A 27,731-nucleotide genomic window follows, 5' to 3' on the forward strand; every position below is an offset into this window, starting at 1 on the left:
GCAGAAATCTCATTTGAGAACTGCGTATCCCACCAGCAGCAGACTGATATGCAACAGTAAGCCCCACCAAACCTAGTGCAGATCAGCAGAACTGTCCACCTTTCCCATAGACTCATGAGAAAAAACGAATTGTTGTTTTAAGTTAATTTTGTGAGTGTTTTTTACAAGCATCAGCTGACTGATACACCACCTCTGTGTCTCTTGATTCAAGTTTCATTTTCTTGAATAAGAGTGTCTGTTTGATTCAGCTTGGTTCTTGTGTTATACTCCTGAGTCATTTAGCTGTGACCAGAGGGGTAGGTGGCATGGTTAACAGGAGAGACATTGTGAGCTGGAGAAATACCCTAACTGGTAATTTATACATGGGGGAGGGACCAAGATAAAGGTGGAGAGTAAAAAGCTCCTGGAATATTTGTAAACATTCTCAGGGTTTCACCAAACTCTTGAGAAGAAGGGCTTTTAGAGTTGCACTGGTGTAGTTGTGAATCAGCTTTGGAGAAACTGCTTGTTCATAAGAAGCCAAGAAATGACTGATCAAATCTATGAAGAAGCTGATTGAATGGAGAACGTAAAAGGGACTTGCTTTTCATCTTTGCCTCCTCAGTGCCTAGCAAAATATGGCACATAGAAAGCAATATTTTTTTAGAGAGGGGCCAAACATCAAAAGAATTGTCCAGAATAAAGTATGAACTGTTGATATTGAAAAAAGAGCGACCAAATTATGCTGGTTTTAGATATATCAGTACATGATGCCTATACAATATTAATTATAAAAAAGTAATAATTTGTGCCAGAAACAAAAACATTGATGTTATCATATAATAAAAAAATGCATTTTTCCAGCAATCAGCCCATGGAACAATCCTGCTTGTGGTATTTATGGCTGTGCTTTTCTTCTTTGCCATAATCTTGGAATTTTAGAACTGGAGGGGAACTGAAACCCTCTGGTCTAGAGAGCCTACCACAGAGTCTGGGTGCCTGGCTGTCAAATTGGTGCCTTCCCACTGCCGCACATGTTCTTCCCTCATGGAAGGTTCTCATTGGCTTGTTAGAGCTCCCATTCACGAAGTCACTCAATCAGCACATAGTTACTGAGCTCCAGCCATGTGCCTATGCTTATGTCCCAGGAGTCATGTGCTTCTGACTACTGGCCAGTCTGTGATTAATGGGATCCTAATCACAAGGAAAGCATTCATTTCCCCCATTTTTATTTCCCATACATTATAACCCTCTGCATGCACATTTGGGCTAAGTCCCTGTTACCCTGGCAGCTGAGCTGAGGGGAATGCATAGAGAAGAGTGGCATGTAGGAGCACTTTTCCTTATGAGTTCTTGCAGTTAGTTACATTTTAACTATCATTCCCTTCCTTCCTTCCGCCCTCTCTCCTTCCTTCCTTCCATCCTTCCTTTCCTTTCCCTTTGAAAAAAAAGGTGTAAATTCTGGTTTTTAAAAGTGTTATGTAGAACTAAAGACACCTTTGCTAACCTCAAGTTGTCCACACTCCAGCTTATGTTGTAAAAAAAAAAAAGGAAAAAAGCAGAGGAAAAAAAAAGCAGAGGTTTTAATCAGATCTAAGAAGGAAGCTAACAATTGTGGACAACTATGGTTTTTATGTCATTCTGGATGTTGACATAAAATATCTCATTTAATCCATACAGCTACTCTATAAACTAGGTATTCTTATCTTTATTAGTAGATAAAGAAGATAAGGATCGTACTGTTAGGTAATTTTCTCAAAGTCACACAACTAAGGCACAGTAGAACTAGGATTTGAATCCTAGTTCTTAGAGTTGTTCCTGCAAAGCCTGTGCTCCTTTCTCTGCACGTTGCCATAGCTCCATCGCCCTTCAGCCAAATTTCCTTTTAGCAAAGGAAACATAGTCCTTGTATTATTTAGCTATTACTGTAATATTGCTGTGTAACAGACAACCCCCAAACTCACTGGCTTGTAGCAACAGCATTTATTTTTCTCATTGAGGAGCCTGCAAGTTGGCTAGGCTTTGGCTGGTCTCAGCTGAGCCTAGATGGATTCATCTGGGTTTGGCTCTCCATGCACGTTGGACGCAGGTCTACTCCAAATGTCTTCTCAAATTCCATCTACCAGATCCTTGGGTATCTTCTCATGGTGAATGGTAGGAGTGCAAGAGAGCCATTCAAGCCATACAAACCCTCTAAAGCTACTGCTCACATTATGTTCATTAACATTTCATTGGACAAAGGGAGTTACATGGTCAGCCAGACCTCAAGGTGGCAAGGAGTTATAGCCAAACATCAAGGAGTCAGGGAATTATAGCCCACCCACGGTGGGAGGAACTATAAAGTTATATGACAAAGCGTTCAGACGCATTAATTCTATAACACAGTGCAGGTGAAAAATTGGGAGTAATAATTCAGTCTACCACAGTCCCAAACCAGCAAGATGGCCAAGCAGGTGTGTGTTAGTGATCTGTCTTTTAGTGATAGAGTTTGAAATTCTGTCACTTCCTGGCCATGAAGCATTTGGCCTATCAACCCTTCTGAGCCCTCACCTGTTCTGAGATGGTCATCATAATCCCTGTCCCATATTCCTCATAGACTTATTGTATATCTATGGAGCAAATGTGAACATCTTTATAAACTTTACTGCAGTATTTAAAGTTAATTGTTAGTAATGTTATTTATTTTTTATCAATATTATTACACCTTAATTAGAGTATTCTTGAAGTCTCTTTGGGGACCACCTGATAATCCACAGTTGGAGAACCAGGTGGTCTGTGGGCTGTGGCATCAGTGTTTGTTTATTTTACTGTTATATCTGTGGCTTGGTTACTGGTATTATTAAGTCAGTTGCTTATAATATTTAATAAAAGCAGGCATTGTCTGGTCTGCAGCCCATCAGAGGCAGTACCAGCCTTTCATTTCCTGGGGTGTGGTTTCCATCTGGGGAAGCCTCAAGTGGGAATGAGGATGGTTGGTGGTTCGTGGGCATCCTCCATTTCACCAAAGTGGTCTGCAGTCTGCAGGAGCTTGAGAGCCTTACTTCCCATAAGTGCACTGACTCTTGAGTTGAAAGCATTCACACAATTTCTATTGCTTCATAATGGGCTGAATTCTGTCTTCATCAGACAAACACAAATAGTGCTTGAGGTGAGCAAGAAAGAGCAGGAGGTAGCCTCTGCCAGAACCAACTAGCTGTAAGTATAGACACAAATAATATCTCCCTGAAGAAAGAAACATTAGCAATGAGGGGAGGAGGGAGAGGCAGAAGTTGCTATTATAAACCAAATAGAATGTTCCTAAGATAAACCTAAACATAGTTTTACAAGGCTTGCATGTTTGTTCAGTTCAACTCAAATCTATGAAATTCATTTCTCTACAGTTCAATTCAATCAATATTTCTAGAGATTATAGGGCCAACAATCCAGGGATAGGCTCTAACTCAGAGATGAATGAAATATAAACTCTGCTGTAAAAAAACTCCAGCTAGTGGTGAACATACACCCATGTAAGAAAAGTTAGGAGACAGTTGCTAGAGTTTGCAGTTAGGCAGGGCTTGATTAGAATCCTGGAGCAAGGTCCTGACCTTGTTGAAGTCTTAGTTTCCTCATCCGTTAAAAGGGGACAATAATGAATAAGTCTCTGTTTTGAGTCAGGGGATATGGAAGCCTTCAAGGAGCCAACAGGCTTACATGGAAGGCAGATAATTAACAATAATTTTAAAAAGTTCTGCCAAAATCAAATTCAAGATACGTGGGATCTGGGGTAATGGAAGAGTAGGGTACGGGGTATGGGGTGTTTAGGGGACTTAGGCTAGACAGTCATGGACTGCTTCCCTTTTAAACAGAAGGAGAAAGGATGCTTGTGACTTAGCAAGGCACAAATGTGTATGTTCATGCACACACACATTTCATATGTTAGGGTTGGAGGAGCAGAATATTTCAGGGAGAAGGAACGACATATGAAAAGACTTTTTGGTGAAAGGGAGAACAACACCCCAAGAAGTAAGAGAAGTGGTGGGAGTGGAGTGAAAGGGTTGAAGAGATTGAAGAGACTGAGGCCATGTGCATAGAAATCATAGTAAGGGTTTGGACTTTGTTCTAGGAGCAGTGTGAAGCTATTATAGGGATTTAAATGGTGGTAGTGGTGATGGCTAGAATTAGATGTGCTTCAGTGTGGGCAGTGGTTGGAAAGAAGGCAAAGATGGATGTGGGGAGGCCAGTTGTTAGTCTACTGCAGTCTTCTAGGAGGGAGGTAATATTAGCCTCCTAGCTGGTGGGAGTAGAGATGAAGAAAAAGACAGTGTAGAAACAGTCTTAGAAGGTCCCCAGTGTCAAGGTCACGATTGATCTCCATGTTGCCAAATTCGATACTCAATTCTCTGCCCTAATCTTGCTGTACATTTGACACAATTGATCATGCCCTTATTGCATCCTCTTCTTCCCTTTGTTTCTGGGATGCCACCCTCCCTTGGATCTCCCCTAATGCACCAGTCACTTCTTAGTCTGCTTTTCTGCATCTCTCTAATATTCAAGGCTTGTAAATTATTTTCCCTTCTGCAATGGACTGAATGTTTGTGTCCCTCAACCTCCAAATTCATATATTGAAATCCTAACCCCCAATGTAGAGGTATTAGGAGATGGGGCCTTTGGGAGATGATTAGTTCATGAGGGTGGAGCCTCCCTTCATGAATGGGATTAATGCTCTTATAAAGGGGACATTAGAGAGCTCTCTAGCTCTCTTTCTGTTGTATGAGAACATAATAAGTCTGCAAACCAGGAAGAGGGCTCTCAACAGAGCCCAACCAAGCTGGCACCTTGATCTCAGACTTCCAGTCTCCAGGACTGTTAAGAAATAGATTTCTGTTGTTTATAAGCCACCCAATCAGCCTGAACTAGGATTTCTCCTTTTAGTCAATCCCTTACAAATTATTATTTCCAGCCGAACTCCACCATGACTTCTATATCCAGTTGATATCTCCACTTAGATTTCTAATAGTCTTACAAGGTATCAAATCCAAAATGGAACTGTTAATTCTACCCCTGGTCTTCTATATTTTATGACTCTGTTTTCCCAGTTACTTAGGAGTCATCAGTGCTTTTCTCATAATTCATATCTAGTCCCTTAGCACATCCTGGATACTTGTTGTAGGTTAACTGCCTTAATGAACTCAGTTAATGACATCCTTGTATCCATATCCTTTGCCATGTGGCTTTGCAACTTCTTCCATAAAAATATAGAGTCTATTTCCCCACCCTTGAATGTAAACTAATTTTGCGACTTGTTTTGTCAATAGAATGAGAGACTGTAGAACAGAGGCAGACAATGGCCAGACTATGTATAAAAGCAGAACTCTGACCCACAGCCTGCAGCAACCAGACCACAGGGCCAAGCTTCAGTAACCAAGAAGTCAAACCACTCTCCGGAGCAACCAGACTAGGAAGTCAAACAATAGTCTCTGTAACAATTGGCCCCAAATGGCCAGGACTTGATTAGTAACTGACAGCTTTCGTAATTTTTGACCCCACTTCCAAATGAGAACCAACCACAGAAAGCTAAACAGGCACCCCTAACCAATCACATGGGATGACCCCCTTCTAGTTAGCCCAGCTACCGCTTTTTCAGGCCAACAGCCTCCAATCAGGACATACCTGAAGCCTTCCCCTTTTCCGCTATAATGCTTTTTTACTCCTCTGCCTGCCTTTGAGTCTCTGCCAAATGCAAGTGATGGTTGCTGACTCCCTTGCTATACCAATCTCTGAATAAGTAGCCTTGGCTTGGTCTCATTTGGGTGGTCTTCATTTATTTCCGCAAGAATATGGTAGAAGTAACAATGTGGCCATTCTACGTCTACATCTCAAGAGGCCTTTCTCTTGCTTTTCTGCTTTCACCAAGAACAAGCCTGGGCTGGACTCCTGGGAGTTCAAGGGCCTCTTACAGCTCAGGTGTTCTTTTGAAATAGAGTACACTTGGCAATAAAGTAAGAAGCCAAAATAAGGAAACAGAGAAACTTAGTCATTTGGGGTTTATTTGGACAACGTGAGGGGAGGTGAAGGATTTAACTTTTCAGTCAAGTAACAAACAAGCTGTCTGAGAATAGTGCTAACTTGGGTTGCTCTTTGATGACTGCAGGAAGTTAATGAGGAGGCAGACTCATTTGGAGGCTGAGCTATGATGCTGCTGCCAGTAACCATTGAGCCAATCAGCTTCTACTTCACCCTGACCTGTTGAGGGTGGAAACCTCTCAGAAAGTAGCGTAAACAAAGCAACCGTATTTCCTGGGGCATTTTAAACAGAGCTTAAATAAGAAATAGTTTTTTACAGAGCTGTGAGTGGAGACTTTGGGTGTTTATTAATGCTTAACAAGTATTATGAAAAAGAAAAACAGACACACATTTAGCCTGGGAAATCTGCTGGTGTGATGAGCTTAACACCCCCCCTAGGTTGGAGTCTCTGTTGTGGGGAAGTAACGCAAATCAGTCCTTCTGAGCAGTCTCAAAAGGTTTGCAAAAAGGCCATGGTTTGCATTAACTGGACCACAGCTTATACGTTGCCGAGAATACAACAACCAAAGAAGTATTAATGAAATGGAATTTGAACCACACAGGCTAGGTTTTCAGTTGCCCAGGTTTTTCTTTTTTTTTTTTTTCCCTTTGTACAAAGGATACTTTGATTTCTTTCATGACATTTCTTTTTCTTTGTGATTTGTATCAAACACAGGCCCCTTATACATGTATTGTGTTTGGGGTCCAAGAGTTTCTAGTCTCTTTACAAATCAGGCCCCAAGGACAATGCAGCAAGCCCCCCATGAAAGCAGGAGCTATTTTCCCCTAAGAAGTTCACTAAGAAATACCCCAAGGTCTGTCTGTGGTTCATTGTTTATTCAATAGGGTCTGAGTGGGACTCTGCCTCTGGCCTGTGGGTCCAACCCCAGCATTGTTTCTGGTGTGTTCACAAGTTGGGGATCATTGAAGCCTTGCTTTTAGTTTCCTCTCTAGAAATTGAACAGGCTAGAGACAATCTTGATGTCATGTGAAAGGCTTTATGTTGGCTTTTATTGTTTTATTATTAAACAACTATGTCTAAGAGTCTGTGGGCATATATATAAAATAACTAGGTGTAGCAAAGAACATATCAGGAATTCCAGGCTGAATTCCTAGCTGGGTGACTCAGGGCAGGTCATTGGCTATGGTTTCTTCCACTACGAAGAGACATGGTCTCCAGTCTTTCCACTTAACATTGGATAACTTCAACTATACACAAGTTCTAAAATCTGAATAAATTCTAAATCTCATTTATTGTTTACTTATTACATCATCATGTGATTTTAAGACATCCATTGAACAAGCATTAATTGCCCCCTCCTATGTACCAAGCATCCTTCCAGGTGCTGGGATGGAGCAGTGCAGAAGACAGAAATGGTTCCTGCAATCCTGGAACAAATGTCCTAGTGTTAAAACTGGCTTAAAGTTCCTCTGTGATAAACTCAGATTTGAACCTAGGTCTGTGTGACTCCAACACACTTGTTTTTAATTCCCTAAGCTCTCTTGTCTCCTAACAATAGAAAGACTCAGACTTGGAGCTCCTGGCTTTGTCTTGTAGGGCCACACAGTGGTCGTTAGGAGGTTTTTAATCATTCTAGAAGTTCAGACCAATGATCAACAATATGCTCATCAAAAGAATAATTCTGGGAGTACAGCAAATTGTGGCATGACACTTTGTATTTCTCTTCATACCTGCCTCATAAAGATGTACAGTTGATATTGAGCCTTATTCTCCCAAGTCTTAAGGTACTTCCTCTGTTCTTCAACTCTGCAATAGGTTTGCTGTAAGGATAAGTGAGAACATGAAGAATTCCTCTAAAAGGATAGACTGTATAAAATTAAGTATTTCTTCTACTTAGTATCAGATCAGCCTGGGCTTCAGCAAAGACTTTAAACTCAGAATAAAAATAAACAAAAATAACAAATAAATAGAACTCAGCACTATACTAGCTGTGTGACTTTGGCTCACTTAACTTCTCTGATCTCCTATCAGAGGATTTTTATGTGTGTCTACCTCAAGTGAGACCTAACCTGTTAAGTGCTTGACATAGTGTCTGAACCCAGTATAGGTATTCAGTAAATATTGGTTCCTTACTTTCTCTAGAAGTGAATACATGTCTACACATGTTAGTATCACCAACTTGGCAATAGCACCTGGAGGCTTAGCACTAGAAGGGCTTAGCTGAGTGAAACCTGCAGCCTAAAGGAATAGCTAGGTAAAGCTAATAGTTGTTTAACTTCAGGGTGATGATCTTCTATCCATTTATTAATATCTTTATGTTACATATGGGGAAAACTAAGAAACAGTGGAAATTAATTCCTCTCGATAGGGCTAAAATTAAACCCTAGAGTTTAACTGGATGAAAGGTTTTATAGCCATCATTGCTGCTTTCTTCATTGTCGGCAGACATGAAGGGAAAATGTGTTTATCCTGAACTTACCTTCCTTCCACTGGAGAGGATAGCCAGAAGGCTATTGACAATTCCTCAGAAAACAAGTACTAACAGAGTAGGACTACCTCTTTCCTCCATCAAAGGTCAAAGGGCAGGTGTGATATCTCTGATTCAGACTTTTTTGTTTGTTTGTTTGTTTTGCGGTACGCAGGCCTCTCACCGTCGTGGCCTCTCCCGTTGCGGAGCACAGACTCTGGACGCGCAGGCTTAGCGGCCATGGCTCACGGGCCCAGCCGCTCTGTGGCCTGTGGGATCCTCCTGGACCGGGGCACGAACCCGTGTCCCCCGCATCAGCAGGCGGACTCTCAACCACTGCGCCACCAGGGAAGCCCCTGATTCAGACTTTAGATTTCTCTCCACACTATTGGCAAACGTGGTTTATTTGTTATTATTTTTAATAAACAGCTTTATGAGGTGTGAATGATATACAAAAAGCTGTCCATGTTTAATGCCTGCAATTTGGTGGGTTTGAACTTATGCAGACACTTGTGGAACTAACACTACAAATCAAGTCAATACAGCGCATAGCCAGAATGGTTTAGACTGGAAAAAGGACGTTTGCTGAAATAGACACCAGCCCTCAGAATATGTCATCTATGTTCATCCATTCCTTCACTCATTCAAACACTTAAACTTTGATCACTAGCTTTTGGCCAGCACTATGCTAGACACAAGTGGGACCCATAGATGAACTGGACACATGCCTCATTCTCATGGAACTGAGAGCTAAGCAGAGAAGTGAAGCCGTTTGCTTATATAGCTCTGAGATAAAGTATGATGTGACAAGTGGAGAGGCATAAACACACCTTCCCAGCATTGCCAAGGGAAGAGAGTCGAGAGCTGTGGGAATTGTGGGCTAAAAGGCTGAGGCAGGCTTGAGAAATGTTAAACTTCTCAACTTGGCTAGGATTTGAGGTGCTTTACTAACTACAAATTATTGGACATTTAATATGTCTCAGACAACAGGTTATACTTTATTCTGTTCAATCAGAACAGCTATGTAGTAGATGTTAATACTCTCTTTTGCAGATGATCAAATTCCAATGAAGAGAGGCCAATTAATAGTTCAGGGTCAATCAGGAAGTGAGTGGTAGAGTAAGGATTCCTTAATTCATTAATTCAATGAGTAGTATTGATGGCCAACCAGCTGGGTGCCAGGCTCTCTGCTAGGTTCTGGGAAGACATGGCTTCTTCTGGTCTGGAAGCCTGTGCTGTCCATTGCTCCTTCATGCTGATTCTCCCATGATGGGGGTGGGGAAGGAAGCCAGGTTGAGAATGATCTCTTAGTTCCATCCATTAGGCAATAGGGAACCACAGAAGATCAAGAGGGAGTGTAGCCCTTCTGGTCAGCATTAGGTTTTGGGAAAGGATGGAATTTATGAGGGGTTTGAAGAGAACAAAATGATAAGAAGGAAGTTGGTATCTTACCAAATACAAAGTGAGTAAAGAGTAAATACAAAGTAGATACTTAAACAAGAGATCAGTTGAAACTCCTTGTAAACAAAGCATTTCTATAGCTGACAGGCTGTGGTTGAGAAGGGATGTTGCACTGGCCACAGTGGCTTTTGGTCTGCTCAGGCTGCTATAGCAAAGTACCATAGACTAGGTGGCTTAAATAACACACGTTATTTCTCCCAGTTCTGGAGGCTGGGAATTCCAGGGTTAGAGGGACAGTGATTTGGTTCTTGGTGAAGGCCCTCTTCCTGGCTTGCAGATAGCTACCTTCTCACTGTGTCCTCACATGGCAGAGATTGGAAACTCTGGTCTCTTCTGCTTCTTATAGGGGCACTAATCCCATCGTGAGGCCCTACCCTGATGACCTCAGCTAATCCTAATTACCTCCCAAAGGCCTCACCTTTTAATACCATTATATTGGGGGTTAGGACTTCAATATAGGAATTTGGGGAGACATAAACATTCAGCCCATAACAGTGGCTTATTCAGTGTTTTAGATTTCTTGGAACACCAGGCAGGTGTGTCCAGCTTACACTTTGTCACTAGTTGGTTTATTATTGATTTGGATTTGAAGAGCATCAAGAAGGTTGTTAGGTTTTGGTGATTAATTTGCAATGAATTGCAATTCAGCCTAGATGGCAATAAGTAGTTTATATTTATTTAGTTCCTTATGCCTAGTAAAGCACTTTTATGTGTGGTATTTAAGATCTGTTTTATGGAAGAGGAAGCTGAGGCTCTGAGAAGTTACGTAAATTTCCAAAGTTCACATGTTTACTAAAAAGCTGGAAAGGAAATAGAATTCATAGTTTACGACTAAATCCTGCATTCTTTCGAGGCTACCAAAAACTTCTCTAGTGACCTCAAACTCCAAGGGTCTAAACAGTATCCCTAAAACATAAAATGTTTGAGCTAAAAGGGAATGCAGGGATCATCTAGTCCCAGCTCTTTGTTTTGAGGTCCAAGGAAATTCCATGATTTGATATATTCCAAATTTAGGACATAATGGAGTTGAGATGAGAACTTTTGTCTTTCAATAGGTGATCCAAGATCCTCTTGACCCTAGAACATGTCTACCAATTTTCACTCTACCAATCACCTTCCCTTAAATTATTACCTTTACTTATCTTGTAAAACAAGGCAAATGTCAGCCCATTTTACTGATGAGAAAACAGAGGCTTTGAAAGATTAGGAAACTTGTCTCATATTATCCAGCTGGTAAGAGGTGAACTAGGTATTATGAACCTCCTTTTGAGGATGGGTTTACTAATTTCCGATAAGTTAAGTAATGTGTCCATTAAGTCAGGCATGAAGCCAGACCTTATGATTGCAAATCAAGTGCAATTGCACCCCTTTTGCTCTGTGCCCCTCTTTCTCCCTAAGGCAGGGAGAGGATGTCCCCTCCAGTTTTTGCCTGTCATTGTCTGAGTCTGATTGCTTCCCTGGAGTTGTAGTAGCAGCGTGGCTGTGAGCTCACTCTCCTCACCCTCAGATACCTGTTAACACTCTGACCTTCCCCACAGATTTGCTCCATGGATCACTTTCCACCCAGACAGTCCGTTTATAGAAGGAGGACATCTCCTTATTGCCTGCGTCATAAACTGCTGGCTATGTCCCATCCTCTTTCACTCCTCATCTGTCATGTGGGCTTGTGTCAGAAGCAGGGTCAATTAACTTCCTATAGAGAGGTTAACTTGGCAGATACCACTTGATTGATTTGTTGTAATCTGACCAATTTTTGCAGTCAGCATCCCAGGTAGGAGGGATAGCCAAGCCTGGGAGCTGGGCGAATATCAAGATTGACTGCTCTGTTATTTTAGAAGAAACACAAAGTAAATAGTAGATTGGGGCAGATGGCAGATTTGTCTGATAGATTGGTGTCATCCAAAGCTTGAATGGATTGCTTCCTTTTTACAGTATTCCTGCTTCACAGCATCAACTTCCACTTCTCCATGTCATCATCTTTCTCTTTAAGAGCACCTGCTCTATCTTGGGTACTGTCTTCGCTATTCATCTAATGGCTCAATCTAGAAACCAGTAATCATCCTTACCAACCTCCTTACCCTCCCTCACCTAATCTAGATGGTCCTTATATCCTAACCCACTTAATCTAATTTAGGGTGCCATCTTTTCTCAAGTGATAGTTGCCATCTCCTCCTAACTGTTCCTCCAGTCTTAACTTCTCCAATTCATTTTCCAATCTACTCTTGAGTGGCGAGCATATTTGATTATATTACTTCCCTGCTTAAAAGCCTCAGTGACTTGCACTGTTGTGAGTGAATTCACAACGTTTATGCATTTCATATATAGCTCTCCATTGTATGACCCCTGCACATCCCTTCAGTCTTATGTCCATCCATTTCCATCTTTGAAGCAATGCCAAACTCCTGCATTTCCAGAAATTTGCTATGATGTTTCACATAGTTCTATCTTCGTACATACTCCCTTTGTCTGAAAGAATCTTTCCCTTTTTTTTTACCATTGGACAACTCATTCATCTTTAAGAACAAGTTCATATATCACAGCTTTAGATCAGTCTTCCTTTATGCTTAGGTTGAATTGAATGGCACCGCTGTACCTTATACTAGACCTCTATTATAGCAAATATCCCACTGACTGACAATTATTTTTTCATATGTTTGTTTCTCCTACTCGTTTTGAGCTCTTCAGGAAGAGGAACCATGTCTTATAGATCATTGTATCCCTATCACTTTGCAAGATGCTGGCATAATAAATTCTCACTAAATGTTTTGGAATTCTATGCAGTGATTGCTCCCAAATCCTACTGCCAGCAAAGACATAATGAGAGCTCTTTAGATGCAGAGCACAGTTACTCCTTCCCACTATGATATTTTATATTTCTGATGTTTTGCATGTGCTTCCTCTGCTTGAAGTGACCTTATCACAGTGTCACCTCAAACACGTTATGTACTCCTTAAATCTCAGCTCTACCCTCAGTCACATCTTCCACACTAGACCTGTACTCTCAATCCATGGTATACTCCTTGAGACTCTTCATCCGATAACTCTGTGTTGAGTGTCAGATAATGAGTCAAGGCATACCACTCGGTGCTTAGCCACATGTCAAGTCAAACATATGGGATTCTAACTTAAAACATCGTGTGCAGAGATGTTCTGCAGGCAATAGATTCAAACACAAGATGGAAATTGAAAAATGCCGCATGAGAGGTTAAAATCAAATAGTTGGCATGTAGGTGTATACTTAACTCTCCCCTACCCACAAAGTGTCTGACAGGCAGTGGGAACTCAGTAATACTGTAGGTAAATCCAATAAGGTTACTTTGGATTTAAAAAGGTAGTTTTGTTCAATAGTCTCATGTGTACTTTGTCCGAGGCAGTGAAGACATAAAATAACCATGAATCTCAAAGGACTGCAAAAGGTCCCAATAACCTAATGTGGAGAGTAGAGCCATTGTCTGAAAGTGGTGAAGAGACTCAGTTGAGATTGAGAATGTGTGTTGTGTCCTTGCATTGTTTGATTCGATCTCTACAGAGTGGATGATATTCCATTTAGTTTTATATTTACAGTTTACAGTCACTTTGTGTCCACGGATTCAATCAACTATGGATTGAAAATATTTTTTAAAAAATCTAGAAAATCCCTAAATGCAAAACTTAAATTTCCTGTGCACTGGCAGCTATTCACATACCATTTACATTGTATTTACAGCCATTTAGATATCATTTACATTGTATCAGGTATTATAAGTAATCTAGAGATGATTTAAAGTGTACAGGAGGATGTGCATAGGTTATATGCAAATATTATGCCATTTTTTATAGTGAACTTGAGCATCCATGGATTTTAGTATCTGTGGGGGGTCCTGGAACCAATCCCTCATGGATACCAAGGGACATCTTCAGCCTGCACTGTCCATTAAATTAGCCACTAATGACAGCAGCTAGTGAGAACTTGAAATGTGGCCATTCTGAATTGAGATGTGTTGTTAAGTGTAAAGGATACACTAGATTTCAAAGATTAGCCTGAAAAAGGAAGGCAGAACATCTCGCTAACATTTTTATGTTGATTGCATGTTAAAATGATAATATTGCAGATTCAGTGGGTTAAATAAAGCATTGTTAACACTAATTTCACCTGTTTCTTTTTTTCTTTTAGGTAGCTACTAGAAAGTTTAAAATTGCCCGTGTGGCTCACATTATATTTTTGTTGGACAGTGCTCCCTTAGAGTATGGTTTTCAAAGGCCACACACAGTTATGGAGCACATATAATGTGCTGAGCCTTTGGCAAGTTACCGGGGATTAAAAGATAAATGAGATTAAACTCATGGACTTGAGAGAGAATAAGCACTTACCTGATACAGAGTAATGAGTGTTGGACTTGGGCAGCAATGTTGTGTGGAAAAAAGTTAATAGATTTGAGTCATATTGGGTTGGATTTGAATTATACTTCTTCTGTCTGCTGGTTGAATAAGTTCATTTGCACCTCTAATTCTCAGTCTCCTTACCTGTATAATGGTAATCCTTATATTTACCTTATTTTTTTGTGTAGTATATGCATAGCTTGTAGTAGGTGTTTAATAAATAAGAGTTAATATCATTCAATTTTATGATCGAAGTTCTATGATGCTACGGTAGAAAATGAAGTGTCTTTTATGTCTAATGGTGATAAAGTGCAGGAGGTGAGGTTTGTAGAAAAGTGCCCTTTGACAAGAATCACTAAGATCCCTAAGAGTATGCCAAGTGGACAAGAGATGGCAAGAATCAGTGATAACAGTAAAAGCTAATACTTACATAACTGCTCACTGTGTACTGGGCACTGTTCTAAGCATTGCACCTGTAATAGCTCATTAAGAAATGCTATATGTGGGCAATTTCATTATATTCCCATTTTGCAGATGTGAAGAATGGGCACAGAGAAGTTAAGTAACTTCTCCAAGTTCACACAGCTAAGAAGAGACGTAGATGAGGTTGGACCCAGGTGCTTAGGCTCCAGAATCCATGCTTTTAAGCACTCTGCTGCCCAAACAGAAACTATCAAGAGCAGGGTCATGGGAGGACCTGGCGGACCTTCTACCATGGCTGGAAGATAGCATATGGGAGGGCAGGGGCTGGAAGTATGAGGGTTGCAACTGCCTAGCGGTGAGGCTGAAGAAGTTAGTGAGGGTTTACTAGTGAGGAACTTTGATTGCCTCACTAAGGAATCTAGATTTAATTCTATAAACAGGGGGAAGCCATGGAGGATTTCTAAGTTGGAAGTGTCATGACCAGAGTTTTCGTTTAGAAAGAGAATTCTAGTGACATGGTAGAGAGTGAGCAGAAGATAGAGGCCAGAAGGAAGGAGACTACTTATGAGGATACAAGAGGACTGCACCAGTCCAAGCAAGGAATGTTGATGGCTTGAGCTAGGGTAGAGGCAGCAGGGTTACACCCAAGAGGTAGAGTTCATGGACTTGCTGGTAGGAATCACACTGTGTAAATCATTATGTCATTTTATTATTTCCCATTTCCCCAGTTGTCCTTGCTTATTTTTACCTGGCATATGCTTCCTAGTTGGTCCAGATAAAGGTTTTTTCTTTTTCTGTTTTTTTTCCTGTTTTTTTTCTTTCTCTCTTTCAAATGACCTTTACACTGTTATTTATATTGTGGCGATTATAGCACATGACAGTTATTATGCTTCAGGTTATAGCTCTATGTAAAATACAGTGTGATTATTGTTCATCTGTATTTTTTCCTTAATGCTTAATGGTATCAATAATCAACAAAAACCAGGCATCAATAATCATCTAATTGCTATGTAGTTATTGAAATCAGATATAATGCTCTGTTAAAGATTACCCTGATTATGAGGCAAATTTATAAGATAGATCCTTTCATTGCCTAGTTTTAGGCCTGCAAAAGGTTGAATAGGGCATTGAAATCTCAATATTCTTCCATTCAGTGCCTATCTCATTTGGCTGTTAGGGCAACCTTTATATACAAACAGGCCAACTCTGGTCACACTCACTGGCACCATGAGAACCTGTAGTAATGCCCTGAAGCATTCTGTGAAAACCATTGTTGCCTAAAATGAAGGCTGTCTGAGAGGACATAAGACACTTATGCTTTTGTTTCTAGCTAGATTTTCAACCATTATTAAAATATTTTCTCTCCTCTATTCACTATTTGTATGTTCTTGTTCTGATGTACACCCCATGGGTTTCTTTTTTTTTTTTCATAACTCTACGTAATTAGGTTTTTGCTAATATTTTTAACATGATAACAGCAGTTTAACTTTCCAATTATTAAGCAAAAATTTAAATGTAACTTCATCAGTGGAAAAACTGTGTAAGTGTAAGAAGGAAATGCACCCCGGGTTGAGCCAAGCAAATGCTCCATCCCCACTCACTCCAATTTGCAGCTCAGTACTAGATCTGGGGTGGCCACAACTAGGCAGAAGACTTGGTCATGGGATGCCGAGGTGACCAAGTCCTGGAGCCTGGGTTGGGATGTGGCAGCCTTTGCTGGCACTTAAACAGTGCATCAGAAGCAGCCCAGATCTCTGACAGTGACTGCTCCACCACAGTTCACACCCTGATATGTGCCAAGAATCCACATGGGCCCATACTGCCCTGCAATGTGACTCCATAATAGGGGAGGGGGCAGAGGTAGCTGGGGGCAGTGATATACTGTGAGGGACAAAGGGGACTTGCACCTGAGGCTGCATCTGAGCAGAGCAAGGAAAACAATTGCAGGTTTCTGCACAGGAAGTACATCAGAGACAGCTCAGACCTCTGTCTGTGGCTGACAGGAGCCAAGAGCCCACCTGTGCCCCCTTTATTTCAGCACTCCCCACCTCTGAGGCAAGGGTCCTGGTGCTGGGAAAGTGGAAAAAACACACTTAAAGGGAACAAAGCCAACTCAGGACTGATCCTCATGGCTTTTGCTCCAGCAGCTTGGGATCAGACCCTACCTCTGATAGGGCAGTGATTGCCACTGAGCAGAGGGGAAGCCCTGTCTCATACCCCATGCCAGCTCTATCCAGTCCATCTTCAGCCCCACTCCATAAGAAGGTGATAGCTGCCAGCATACCCTGAGGAAAGACATGACTTTTGTCCATGTTAAATCCAGCTCTCCCACCAAAGGCACTGGGCACACACAGTCTGTACACGGACACTCCCACATACGAACACCCTTTCAGCACCACAATAGGTAACTGTTTCACCTAAATTTATAGAGTCAGAGGAAGTTAAACAAAATGAAAAGGCAGAGGAACTGCTCTCAGTTTAAAGAGCAAGAGAAAATCCCTGAAAAATTAATATTAAAACATAAATAAACCATCTGTAAAGGTACAGAATTCAAAGCATTGGTAATAAGAATGTTAACTGAATTAGGGTAAATAATAGATGAACACAGTGAAATTTTTAGCAAGGAACTCAAAAATATAAAAAAGGCCCAATCGTAAATGAAGAATTCAGTAACTGAAATAAAAAACAAACTAAAAAGAATGAAGAGCAGACTAAGTGATACAGAAGAATGCATAATGGATCTGGAAGACAGAATAATGTAAATCACTCAATCAGAACAGCAAAAAGAAAAACAAATTAAAAAATGAAAACAGTTTAAGAGATCCCTAGAATAACATTAAGTGTACTAACATTCATATTATAGGGGTCCCAGAAGGAGAAGGGAGAGAGAAGTAGATTGAAAATGTATTTGAAGAAATTATGGCTGAAAAATTCCCAAACCTGAAGAAGGAAACAGATATCCAGATACAGGAAGCACAGAGAGTCCCAAAGAAGATGAACTCAAATAAACCCACACCAAGACATATCATAATTAAAATGGCAAAAATTAAAGAGAGAATCCTAAAGGTGGAAAGAGAAAAATAGACATATACAAGGGAATCCCCATAAGGCTATTAGCTGATTTCTCTGCAGAAACTTTTCAGGTCAGAAGAGAGTGGCATGGTATATTCAAAAAGCTGAAAGGGAAAAACTTACAACCTAAGATACTCTACTCAGCAAGACTATCATTTAGAATAGAAGGAGAAATAAAGGGCTTCTCAGATAAGCAAGTGCTAAAAGAGTTCATCAATATTAAACCTACCCTAAAAGAAATGTTAAAGGCTCTTCTCTAAGTGGAAAAGAAGTAAGAATCTGTAGGAAAGGGAAAATCCCACTAGGAAAGGCAAATATATAGTAAGGAATGAAGATCAACCACTTAAATAAGCCAGTACAAAGATTAAAAGACAAAAAATTGTAAAGGCAACAATAATTACAATAAACAGTTAAGGGGTAAGCATGAAGATTTAAAATGTGACATCAAAACCCCAAGATGGGGCGGGGTGAAGAGGACAAAAATGTATATCTTTTAGAATATGTTTGAACTTAAATGACTACCAGTTTAAAACAAGTAGTTATAGTTATAGGCCAACATATATGAACCCCATAGTAACCACAAATCAAAAACCTGCAATAGATACACAAAAACTAAAAAGAAAGGAACACAAGCATACTACTAAAGGAAATCATCAAACCATAGGTGAAGAAACAAAAAGAAGAAGTGAACAGAGAAGAACTACAAAAACAACCAGAAAACAAGTAATAAAATGGCAACAAGCACACACCTATCAGTCATTACTTTAAATGTCAACAGATTAAATGCTGATTGGAAAAAAAACCAAGAGCCTTCTATAAGCTGCCTACAAGAGACTCACTTCAGAGCTAAAGACACACACAGACTGAAAGTGAGGTGATAGGAAAAGATATTTGATGTATATGGAAATGACAAGAAAATGGGGGTAGCAGTACTCATATCAGACAAAACAGACTTTAAAAAAAGATGTAACAAAAGACAAAGATGAGCATTATATAATGATAAAAAGATAAATACAAGAAGTAGATATTACACATTTTTAACATGTATGCACCCAATATAGGAGCACCTAAATATATAAAGCAAATACTAATGGATATAAAGGGAGAAACTGACAATAATACAACAACAGTAGACTGACATCAATGGACAGATAATCCAGACAGAAAATCAACAAAGCAACAGTGGTCTTAAATGACAAAACATACAGTAGGACTTAATAAATATCTACAGGACATTACATCCAAAAACAGCAGAATACACATTCTTTTCAAGTGCACATGGAACATTCCCCAGGATAGATCACATGCTTGGTCACAAAATAAGCCTCAACAAATTTAAGAAGATAGAAATATCAAGGTTTTTTTCTGACCACAGTTGTATGAAACTAGAAATCGATTACAGAGAAGAAATGGGAGAAGAACCAACACGTGGAGACTAAACAACATGCTACTAAAAAAACCAATGGGTCAATGAGGAAATTAAAGGGGAAATCATAAAATACATTGAGACAAATGAAAATGGAAACACAACTTTCCAGAATCTATGGGATGCAGCAAAAGCAGTTCTAAGAGAGAAGTTCATAGTGATACAAGCCTTCCTCCGGAAATAAGAGAAATCTCAAATAAACAACCTAACTGACCACCTAAAAGAATTGGAAATAGAAGAACAAATAAAGCTCAAGTCAGCAGAAATAAGAAAATAAAGATAAGAGAAGAAATAAATAAAATAGAGATAAAAAGTAGAAAAGATCAATGAAACCAAGAGCTGGTTTTCTAATAAGATAAATAAAATTGATAAACCTTTAACCAGCCTCGCCAAGAACAAAAGAGAGTGGATCCAAATAAAGAAAATGAGAAATGAAGGAGGAGAAATAACAACCAATATCATGGACATACAAAAAAAATCATAAGAAAATACTACAAACAGCTATAAGCCAAAAAATTGGACATCCTAGAAGAAACAGACAAGTTTCTAGAAACATACAACCTGTCAAGACTGAATCAAGAAGAAACAGAAAATTTTAAAAGACTGAACACTACTAGTGAAATTGAATTTGTAATTTAAAAACTCCCAGCAAGCAAAAGCCCAGGGCTGGATGGCTTCACAGGGGAATTCTACCAAGCATATAAAGAAAAGCTACTACCTATTCTTCTCAAACTATTCCAAAATAATGAAGAGGATAGAACACTCCCAAATTCATTCAAACCCAAACAAAGACACTAAAAAAGAGAAAATTATTGGCCAGTATCTTTGATGAGTATAGATGTAAAAACCCTCAACAAAATGTTAGCAAACCATACCCAACAATATATAAAAAAGATCATACAGGGCTTCCCTGGTGGCGCAGTGGTTGAGAGTCCGCCTGCTGATGCAGGGGACACGGGTTCGTGCCCTGGTCCGGGAGGATCCCACATGCCACGGAGCAGCTGGGCCCATGAGCCATGGCCGCTAAGCCTGCGCATCCGGAGCCTGGGATGCAAGGATGGCTCAATATTCACTAATGAATCAATGTGCTATACCAGATTAACAAAAAGAAGGATAAAAACCACATGATCATCTCAATAGACTCAGAAAAAGCATTTAACAAAATTCAGCATCCATTTATGATGAAAACTATCATCAAAGTGGGCATAGAGGTAACATAACTCAATGTGATAAAGGCTGTTTATGACAAACCAACAGCTATCATCACATTCAACAGTGAAAAGCTGAAAGTCTTTCGTCTAAATTCAGGAGAAAGACAAGGATGCCCACTCTCACCACCTCTATTTAATACAGTGTTGGAAGTCCTAGCCACAGCAATCAAAGAAGACAAAGAAATAAAAGGCATCCAAACTGGAAGCAAAGAAGGAAAACTGTCACTACTTGCAAATGACATGATACTTTATACAGAAAACCATAAACTCTCCACCCCAAAACTATTAGAACTAATAAACGAATTCAGCAAAGCTGCAGGTTACAAGATTAATATACAGAAGTCTATTGCTTTTGTATATACTAATAATGAACTATCAGAAAGAGAAAGTAAAAAAAAATCCCTTTTAAAATCACATCAAAAAGAAGAAAATACTTAGGAATAAACCAAGGAGGTGAAAGATGTATCCTTTGAAAACTATAAAACATTGATGAAGGACATTGAAGATGATACAAAGAAATAGAAAGAAATGCCATGCTCTTGGATTGGAAGAATTCATAGTGTTGAAATTGCCATACTACCCAAAGCAATCTACAGATTTAATGCAATCCCTATCAAAATATCCATGACTTTCTTCAAAGAACTAGAAATAATTCTAAAATTCATATGGAACCAAAAAAGACCCTGAACTACCAAAGCAATCTTGAGAAAAAAGGACGAGTCTGGAGGTATCATCCTCCCAGACTTCAGACTGTATTACAAAGTTACAGTAACAAAAACAGCATGATACTGGCACAGAAAAAGACACACAGATCAATGGAACAGAATAGATAGCCCAGAAATAAACCCACACACTTATGGTCAATTAATCTATGACAAAGGAGGCAAGAATATACAGTGGAGAAAAGACAGCCTCTTCAATAAGTGGTGCTGTGAAAACTGGACAGCTATATGTAAAAGAATAAAATTAGAACATTCTCTAACACAATATACAAAAATAAACTCAAAAAGGATTAAAAGTCTAAATGTAAGTCCTGAAACCAGAAGACTCTTAGAGGAAAACATAGGCAGAACACTCTTTAACATAAATCAGAGCAATATTGTTTTGTATCTGTCTCCTAAAGCAAAAGAAATAAAAGCCTGAGTGAACAAATAGGACTTAATTAGACTTAATAGACTTTGCACAGCAAACGAAACCATTGACAAAATGAAAAGACAGCATATGAATGGGAGAAAATATTTGCAAATGATATGACTGAAAATGGGTTAATATAAAAATATAAACAGCTCATATAACTCGATATCAAAAACAACCCAGTCAAAAAATGTGCAAAAGACCTGAATAGACATTTTTCCAAAGACATACAGATGGCTAACAGGCACATGAAAATGTGCTCAACATCACTAATTATTAGAGAAATGCAAATTAAACCTCGTACCTGTCATAATGGCTATAATCAAAATGTCTACAAACAAAATATGTTGCTGAGGGTGTGGAGAAAAGGGAACCTCTGTGCACTGTTGGTGGGAATGGACATTGGTGCAACCACTGAGGAAAACATATGGAAGTTCCTCACAAAACTAAAAATAGAACTGCCATATGACCCAGTAAATCCACTCCTGGTAATATAACTGGAAAAAAAAGAAAACAACTGATTTGGAGACATACATGCACCCCAATGTATTGTACATAGCAGCACTATGTACAATAACCAATATATGGAAACAACTTAACAGTTCATGAGTGGATGAGTAGATAAAGATGTAGTATACATACACAATGGGATATTACTCAGTAATAAGAAAATTAAAATCTGCTATTTGCAGCATCATGTATGGACCTAGAAAATATTATGATTAGTGAAATAAGTAAGACAGAGAAAGACAAATACTGTATGATTCACTTATATGTGGAATCTTAAAAATAAAACAAATGAAACTATATAGCAAAACAGAAACAGACTCACAGATATAGAAAACCAACTAGCGGTTACCAGTTGGGAGAGGGAAGTGGGGAGGAGCAAGTTAGGAGTATGGGATTAAGAGATACAAGCTACTATGTATAAAATAGATAAGCAACAAGGATACAGCACAGGGAATTATAAACATTATCTTGTAATAACTTTTAATAGAGTATAATCTGTAAAGATACTGAATTACTATGCAGTATACCTGAAACTACTATAATATTGTAAATCAACTATACTTCAATTAAAAAAAAAGACTATAGTTGGAAAGGTTAGCCTGTGAAGAGATGAAGGATACATCTTCTTCTGGGACAGGAGGGGAGGAGGTAAGCATGAGTAAACCCGAAACCATCTTAAAGTTACGAGGATCATGTGGTGATAAGGGCAGAGGCGATGAAGATATATTGAAGTGGGGAAGCTTCAGCTTTCTTAGAAATAGTAGATGAAGTCATCTGCTAAATGTAAAAAGGTGCCATTTGGAGCTGGAGAATTGTGAAAAAAGAAACTGCAGATCTGGTAAATGTCAATGCATGATGAGGAGTAACTTGAAGTGTAAAGATGTGAGGTCTTGGTGTGACCTTGTTAAGTAAAAATTGGATCCTGTCACTCTCTTGATTTAAATGCTACAGTGAGCTCCCATTGCTCTTTGGGATGAAGATCAAAATTCTTAACATGATGCACAGTCCCTTCATGATCTTGCCTGCTTTCCTCAGTAGCCTCACCTGTTCCTGACTCCACTGTGCTAAATGCCCTATGTTTAGTCCCACTAACCCACCATGTGCTTCATGCTTCAAGGCTCTGCCTGGAATGTGCTTCTCCCAGCTCTTGGACTCCTTAGTATCCACTCATCCTTCAGAACCCAGAAGAAATCTGACCGTCTTAAGAAGGCTTCCCTAACTCCTCAGACTACACATTCCCATAGCACTCTTTCTTTATAATATTTCCCTCCAAATATAATTAAATAACTCATTGCACAAATCAGTCAAGAGAAGGTTGCTTTGAAATTAGAATGAGTTTATGTGAGCTCAGCACTGGCAGTATAATTTGTGGGGTGCAGTGCAAAATGAAAATGCAAGCACCTTGTTCAAAAATTATTAAGAATTTCAAGACAGTGACAGCAGAGCATTAAACCAAGCAGGGAGCCCTTCTGAATATGGTGCCTGGTGCAACTGTATAAGTCATCCACTCATGAAGCTGCCCTGTGAGAGGTTCTCCTGCAGGAAAAAGGGTCTATGAACTCTGGATTTATTATTCCAATGGAAGTTTGAGGGGTGACACTCTACAGTGCTAGTGAGGGTAGTGCTGAAATGATGAACCACTGTGTTTAGAACAGAATGGGCTACAAAATGAAGTCCGAATGAGGCTGATGGGCTGGTTGAGTAGGGAGGAGCAGAATGTCATTGCAGTGAAATTTGGTGGTGACAGATGATATAATTGAATGTTCATGCATTATTTATTAATGCATCAAGTCAACATTTAATATTTTAGCTCTTATTTTATGTTGATGGAAGGAGTGATTGAATTTTTCAGTCTCCCCAGGAAGAAGACCTTGAGAAATTTTAGAGGGGGAAGGTATGGAGTCTGAGTGATTTAAAGAACAGGTTCTAGAGCCAGAGAGCCTGTGTTTCAAGCTCAGGTTTACCAGTTATAAGCTCTGTGACCTTGACAGTTACAAACTTCTCTGTGCTTTAGTTTTGGGAGGGAGGATATAAACTGGAATAATGTTAATATCTCCTGTGAGTGTTTAAGGAAAAAATGAGTGAATTAATAGTGCCGGGTTCATAGTAAGTTCTTATAATTTTGCACTAGTGAACTCTTAATTTCCTCTTCAATGCTATTTTCTTTCAGTGAGGTAGTTGAACTCAGTCACAGTACTGCCATGTAATATAAACAGCTCAACTTCATTAATGGACTTAGGTGAATGCAAAGAATTTATTAGCATGCTTTGTGAAACTTGTAATGGGATCCGTTTAAGCAAAAGGAACATAAAATACAAGATAATTCATCTTCATTATAGTGCAGTATGTGCCAAACACATATCTAGAACGCATTAACATACTAATGCATAATATATTTCAACGAACTCCAGCATTTTATATTTGTATCTTTAAAGTCAGAGAGCCTTCTTTTGGGGACCTTAAGATGATGACCAACTGTTAGAAATTGTGGACAACAAACTGGATTTAATGTCTTCTGTTTTGGTAATTCCTTTGAAATTGTCAGTATCTAGTATTATTGAGCAGATAGTATAATATTTTTTTTTAGTTGTTAGGATGTCATTTTATTTTAGGTTGCTCTGCTCTGGAGAATGTTCTGATCAATTCCTGCATCATTATCCCAGGTATTTTCATTGTATGTAGGGCCATCAACAAGATCATCTGTGGGCGAACCTATAACCGCCAATGGCTTCCTGATCTACATCTCCAGCCTACCTCTCTCTTGTGAGCTCCAGGTCTGAATCTACAATTATACACTGAACATTTTCACCTGGATATCCCCCAACACCTCTAACTTTATTTTCGCCAAGCCAAATTTACCATCTTTTTTGAAAACCCAACTTCTTTACTTAACTGATTTGTAGAATCCAGCTTCTATATAATTCCTGAATTCATGCTCATCTTTTTATTCCTTTTGCCATTGGCCTAGTTCAAATCCTCATCATGTTTGTCTTTGGCCACTGTAGTAGCCTGTTAACCACCTCTTACTTTCAGTCTTCCTTTCCTTGAATCTACTCTACTCGCAGATTAATCAGGACAATTTTTCTAAACTACATTTTTCTGATCATGCTTTCAGTTATTTCCCTGTTGTTCACTAGGTAAATTCCAAACGTTTTAGTATGAAATATAGAGACTTGCACAGTCTATACCTAACACTTCTTTCTGCCCACATCTTCTGCCACTTCACTGATCTTAGACAGATACAACAGGTATCACCAGAGCACATCAAAATACACCTTACACCAGTGGAGAGTCTCCTTAGAGGACATGACATCTGTGTTGACTTAGCCAGGTAAACACGAGAGAATCCCTGTAATGAGATATATACCACAAATTATAATTACTTATTTACATGGGCAAATACTATCCATGCTAGGAAGCCTCAATTTTTTCCACCTTTGTTGAGGTGTAATTGGTATACAAAAAACTGCATGTAATTAATGAATACAATTTGGTGAGTTGGAACATAAGTATACACTTGTGTTACCATCCTCATAATCAAAGTAATAATCACATCCATTACCTCTAGAAGTTTGCTTGTGTCCATTTTTTCTTTTTGTGGTAAGAACACTTAACATGAAATCTACCCTCTTAACAGATTTTGAAGTGCACAATTATACACCTTATTGTTAACTATAGGCAGACACAATGTTAAACAGCAGATCTCTGAAATTTATTTATCTTGTATAACTGTAACTTTATGCCCACTGACAACAACTCTTCATATCCTGCTCTCCCATCCGCTGGTAACTACCTTTCTGTTGTCTACTTGTATATGTTTGACTATTTTAGATATTCATATACGAGGAATCATGTAGTATTTGTCCTTCTGTGACTGACTTGTGAAGAAATTGGAACTCTCATACACTGTTGGTAGGAATGTAAAATGGTGCAGCCATTATGGAAAACGTATGGGGGGGGGGTCCTCAGAAAATTAAAAGTAAAACTACCATGTAATCTAGCAATCCTGTTACTGAGTATATATATCCAAAAAATTGAAATCAGGATCTTGCAGAGATACCTGCGCTCTCATGTTCATTGCAGCATTATTCACAATAGTCAATTTATGGAAACAACCCAAATATCCATTGACAGATGAGTGGATAAAGAAAATATGGCATATACATATAAAAAGAAAGAAAGCCTACAATTTGTGATAACATGGATGGACCTGGAAGGAAGCTTTACTTTTCTGATATTTCCTAAGTTTCATAAATATTCGTTTTAGTTGCATTTTCTCTCTGGCTGTCAGACTGTCCCAATTTTATCTGCCTTGGAGATTCTCTCTAGTCTAGTGGGACTCTCTTTGTGGGACATAGGTCTTTAGTCTTAGAACCCAAGTTGTGTTATCTATTAATTCAACACATAATTGCTGTGTACTTAAAAGTTCCATGCACTGTATTAGTTGCTAAGGATATAATGGAAAATAAAACTGTCATCGTCCCTGCCTTAATGGAACTTATATTTTATGTGGAGAGGATCTTAGGAGCCCAAGATAAAGAATGCTAGGTGATAACAAATTTTACCTAATGTAGTGGACACAAGAGGCTTCTCTGAAGAGGTGATGTTGAACCTGAGATCTGAAGAATGAGAATGGTGTGTGGAGAGAAACATTCCAACTGGAGGGATTAACATATATTAAGGTTTAGGGGAGGAGAATATGGTGTGTTTGTTGAGGGATGGAAGCCAGTATGACTGAAGTGTAGTGAGTAGGGGAGTGAAATAGAGGCAGAAAATAAGGTTTTGGAAAAAAATCCATGTCTGTGGTCTTTGTTCTCAGAGCATTGGAAAGCCAGCAAGAGGTTTTAAGCAATCATGATGGGGAGAGAGAGATGCAGTGGGGAAGTGTTGGTGGCATGATCTTCACTTTTAGAAGCTCTTTCTGGCTACTGCATTCAGAATAGAGAAATGGAAGACAAGCGTGGTAACAGGAAGGTTGTTGTAATTGTCTAGGTTAGAGTTGATAGTGGACTAGCTAATTCGGTCTTTAATGAAACACTTAACATCTACTTTGTCCCAGGCCTTTTGCTAGGGGTTGACATAGGACAAGATACCATCACTACACATAAAGAACAAATCCTTTAGTAGAGGAGAAAGATTCAAAAACATTTCTTATAGGATTCACACATGCTGTATTAGTGGTATGAAAAATGAGCTGAGGCAACTAAGAGAAGGGAATAATCATCCCTGCTGTAGCTACAATCAGTAGGCTTCACAGAGGAGACAGCAGTAGCTGGGTCATGGTCACCAAGGTTGATACAAGTTTGCAGGTGGCAAGGAGGTATGAAGAACATTCCCTGCTGTTGTGCTCTGTGGTAGGTGATGGGAATTGAGGGCAAGTTCTTAGATCTTGGTTCTGAAGAACTGGAAGCAGGGAGCAAAAGTATGCAAAATACAGCCAGGTGTATGTCTTTCACAGCCTAATTCTTATCAGCTTCAAGAGTAACAATTTTTGCCTGCCTTCTGATCTTTTCCAGTTTCCTTGCTTGACATAGTCATTGGTGAAGAGACTACTGCTAATGAAGTGGAGCTGACATCATAACCCCTGATGATTCAGGTGCGCTATTTTATGGCTGAAGTTTTCACTTTGATTGGATGAGACCCAGAACAAAGAGTTGACTACTTCTGGTGATTAAAAGCTCCCTT

At 39.3% G+C, this 27,731-nt stretch overlaps 1 protein-coding gene across 12 annotated transcripts in view; it reads left to right on the forward strand.

Moving 5' to 3' along the window:
* The window catches only part of LOC307185908 (uncharacterized protein), a 390,038-nt gene that overhangs the window by 338,325 nt on the left and 23,982 nt on the right, over nt 1-27,731 (forward strand). For all 12 annotated transcript variants that reach the window (XR_013828205.1, XR_013828206.1, XM_079920468.1 and 9 more), the window contains one exon: nt 27,563-27,642. The gene's annotated coding sequence lies outside the window, so the exon portion shown is untranslated. The remainder of the gene's footprint in view (nt 1-27,562; nt 27,643-27,731) is intronic.

The sequence above is a fragment of the Stenella coeruleoalba genome (genome assembly GCF_951394435.1).
Source record: "Stenella coeruleoalba genome assembly, chromosome: 4".
In the NCBI taxonomy this organism is placed as follows: domain Eukaryota; kingdom Metazoa; phylum Chordata; class Mammalia; order Artiodactyla; family Delphinidae; genus Stenella; species Stenella coeruleoalba.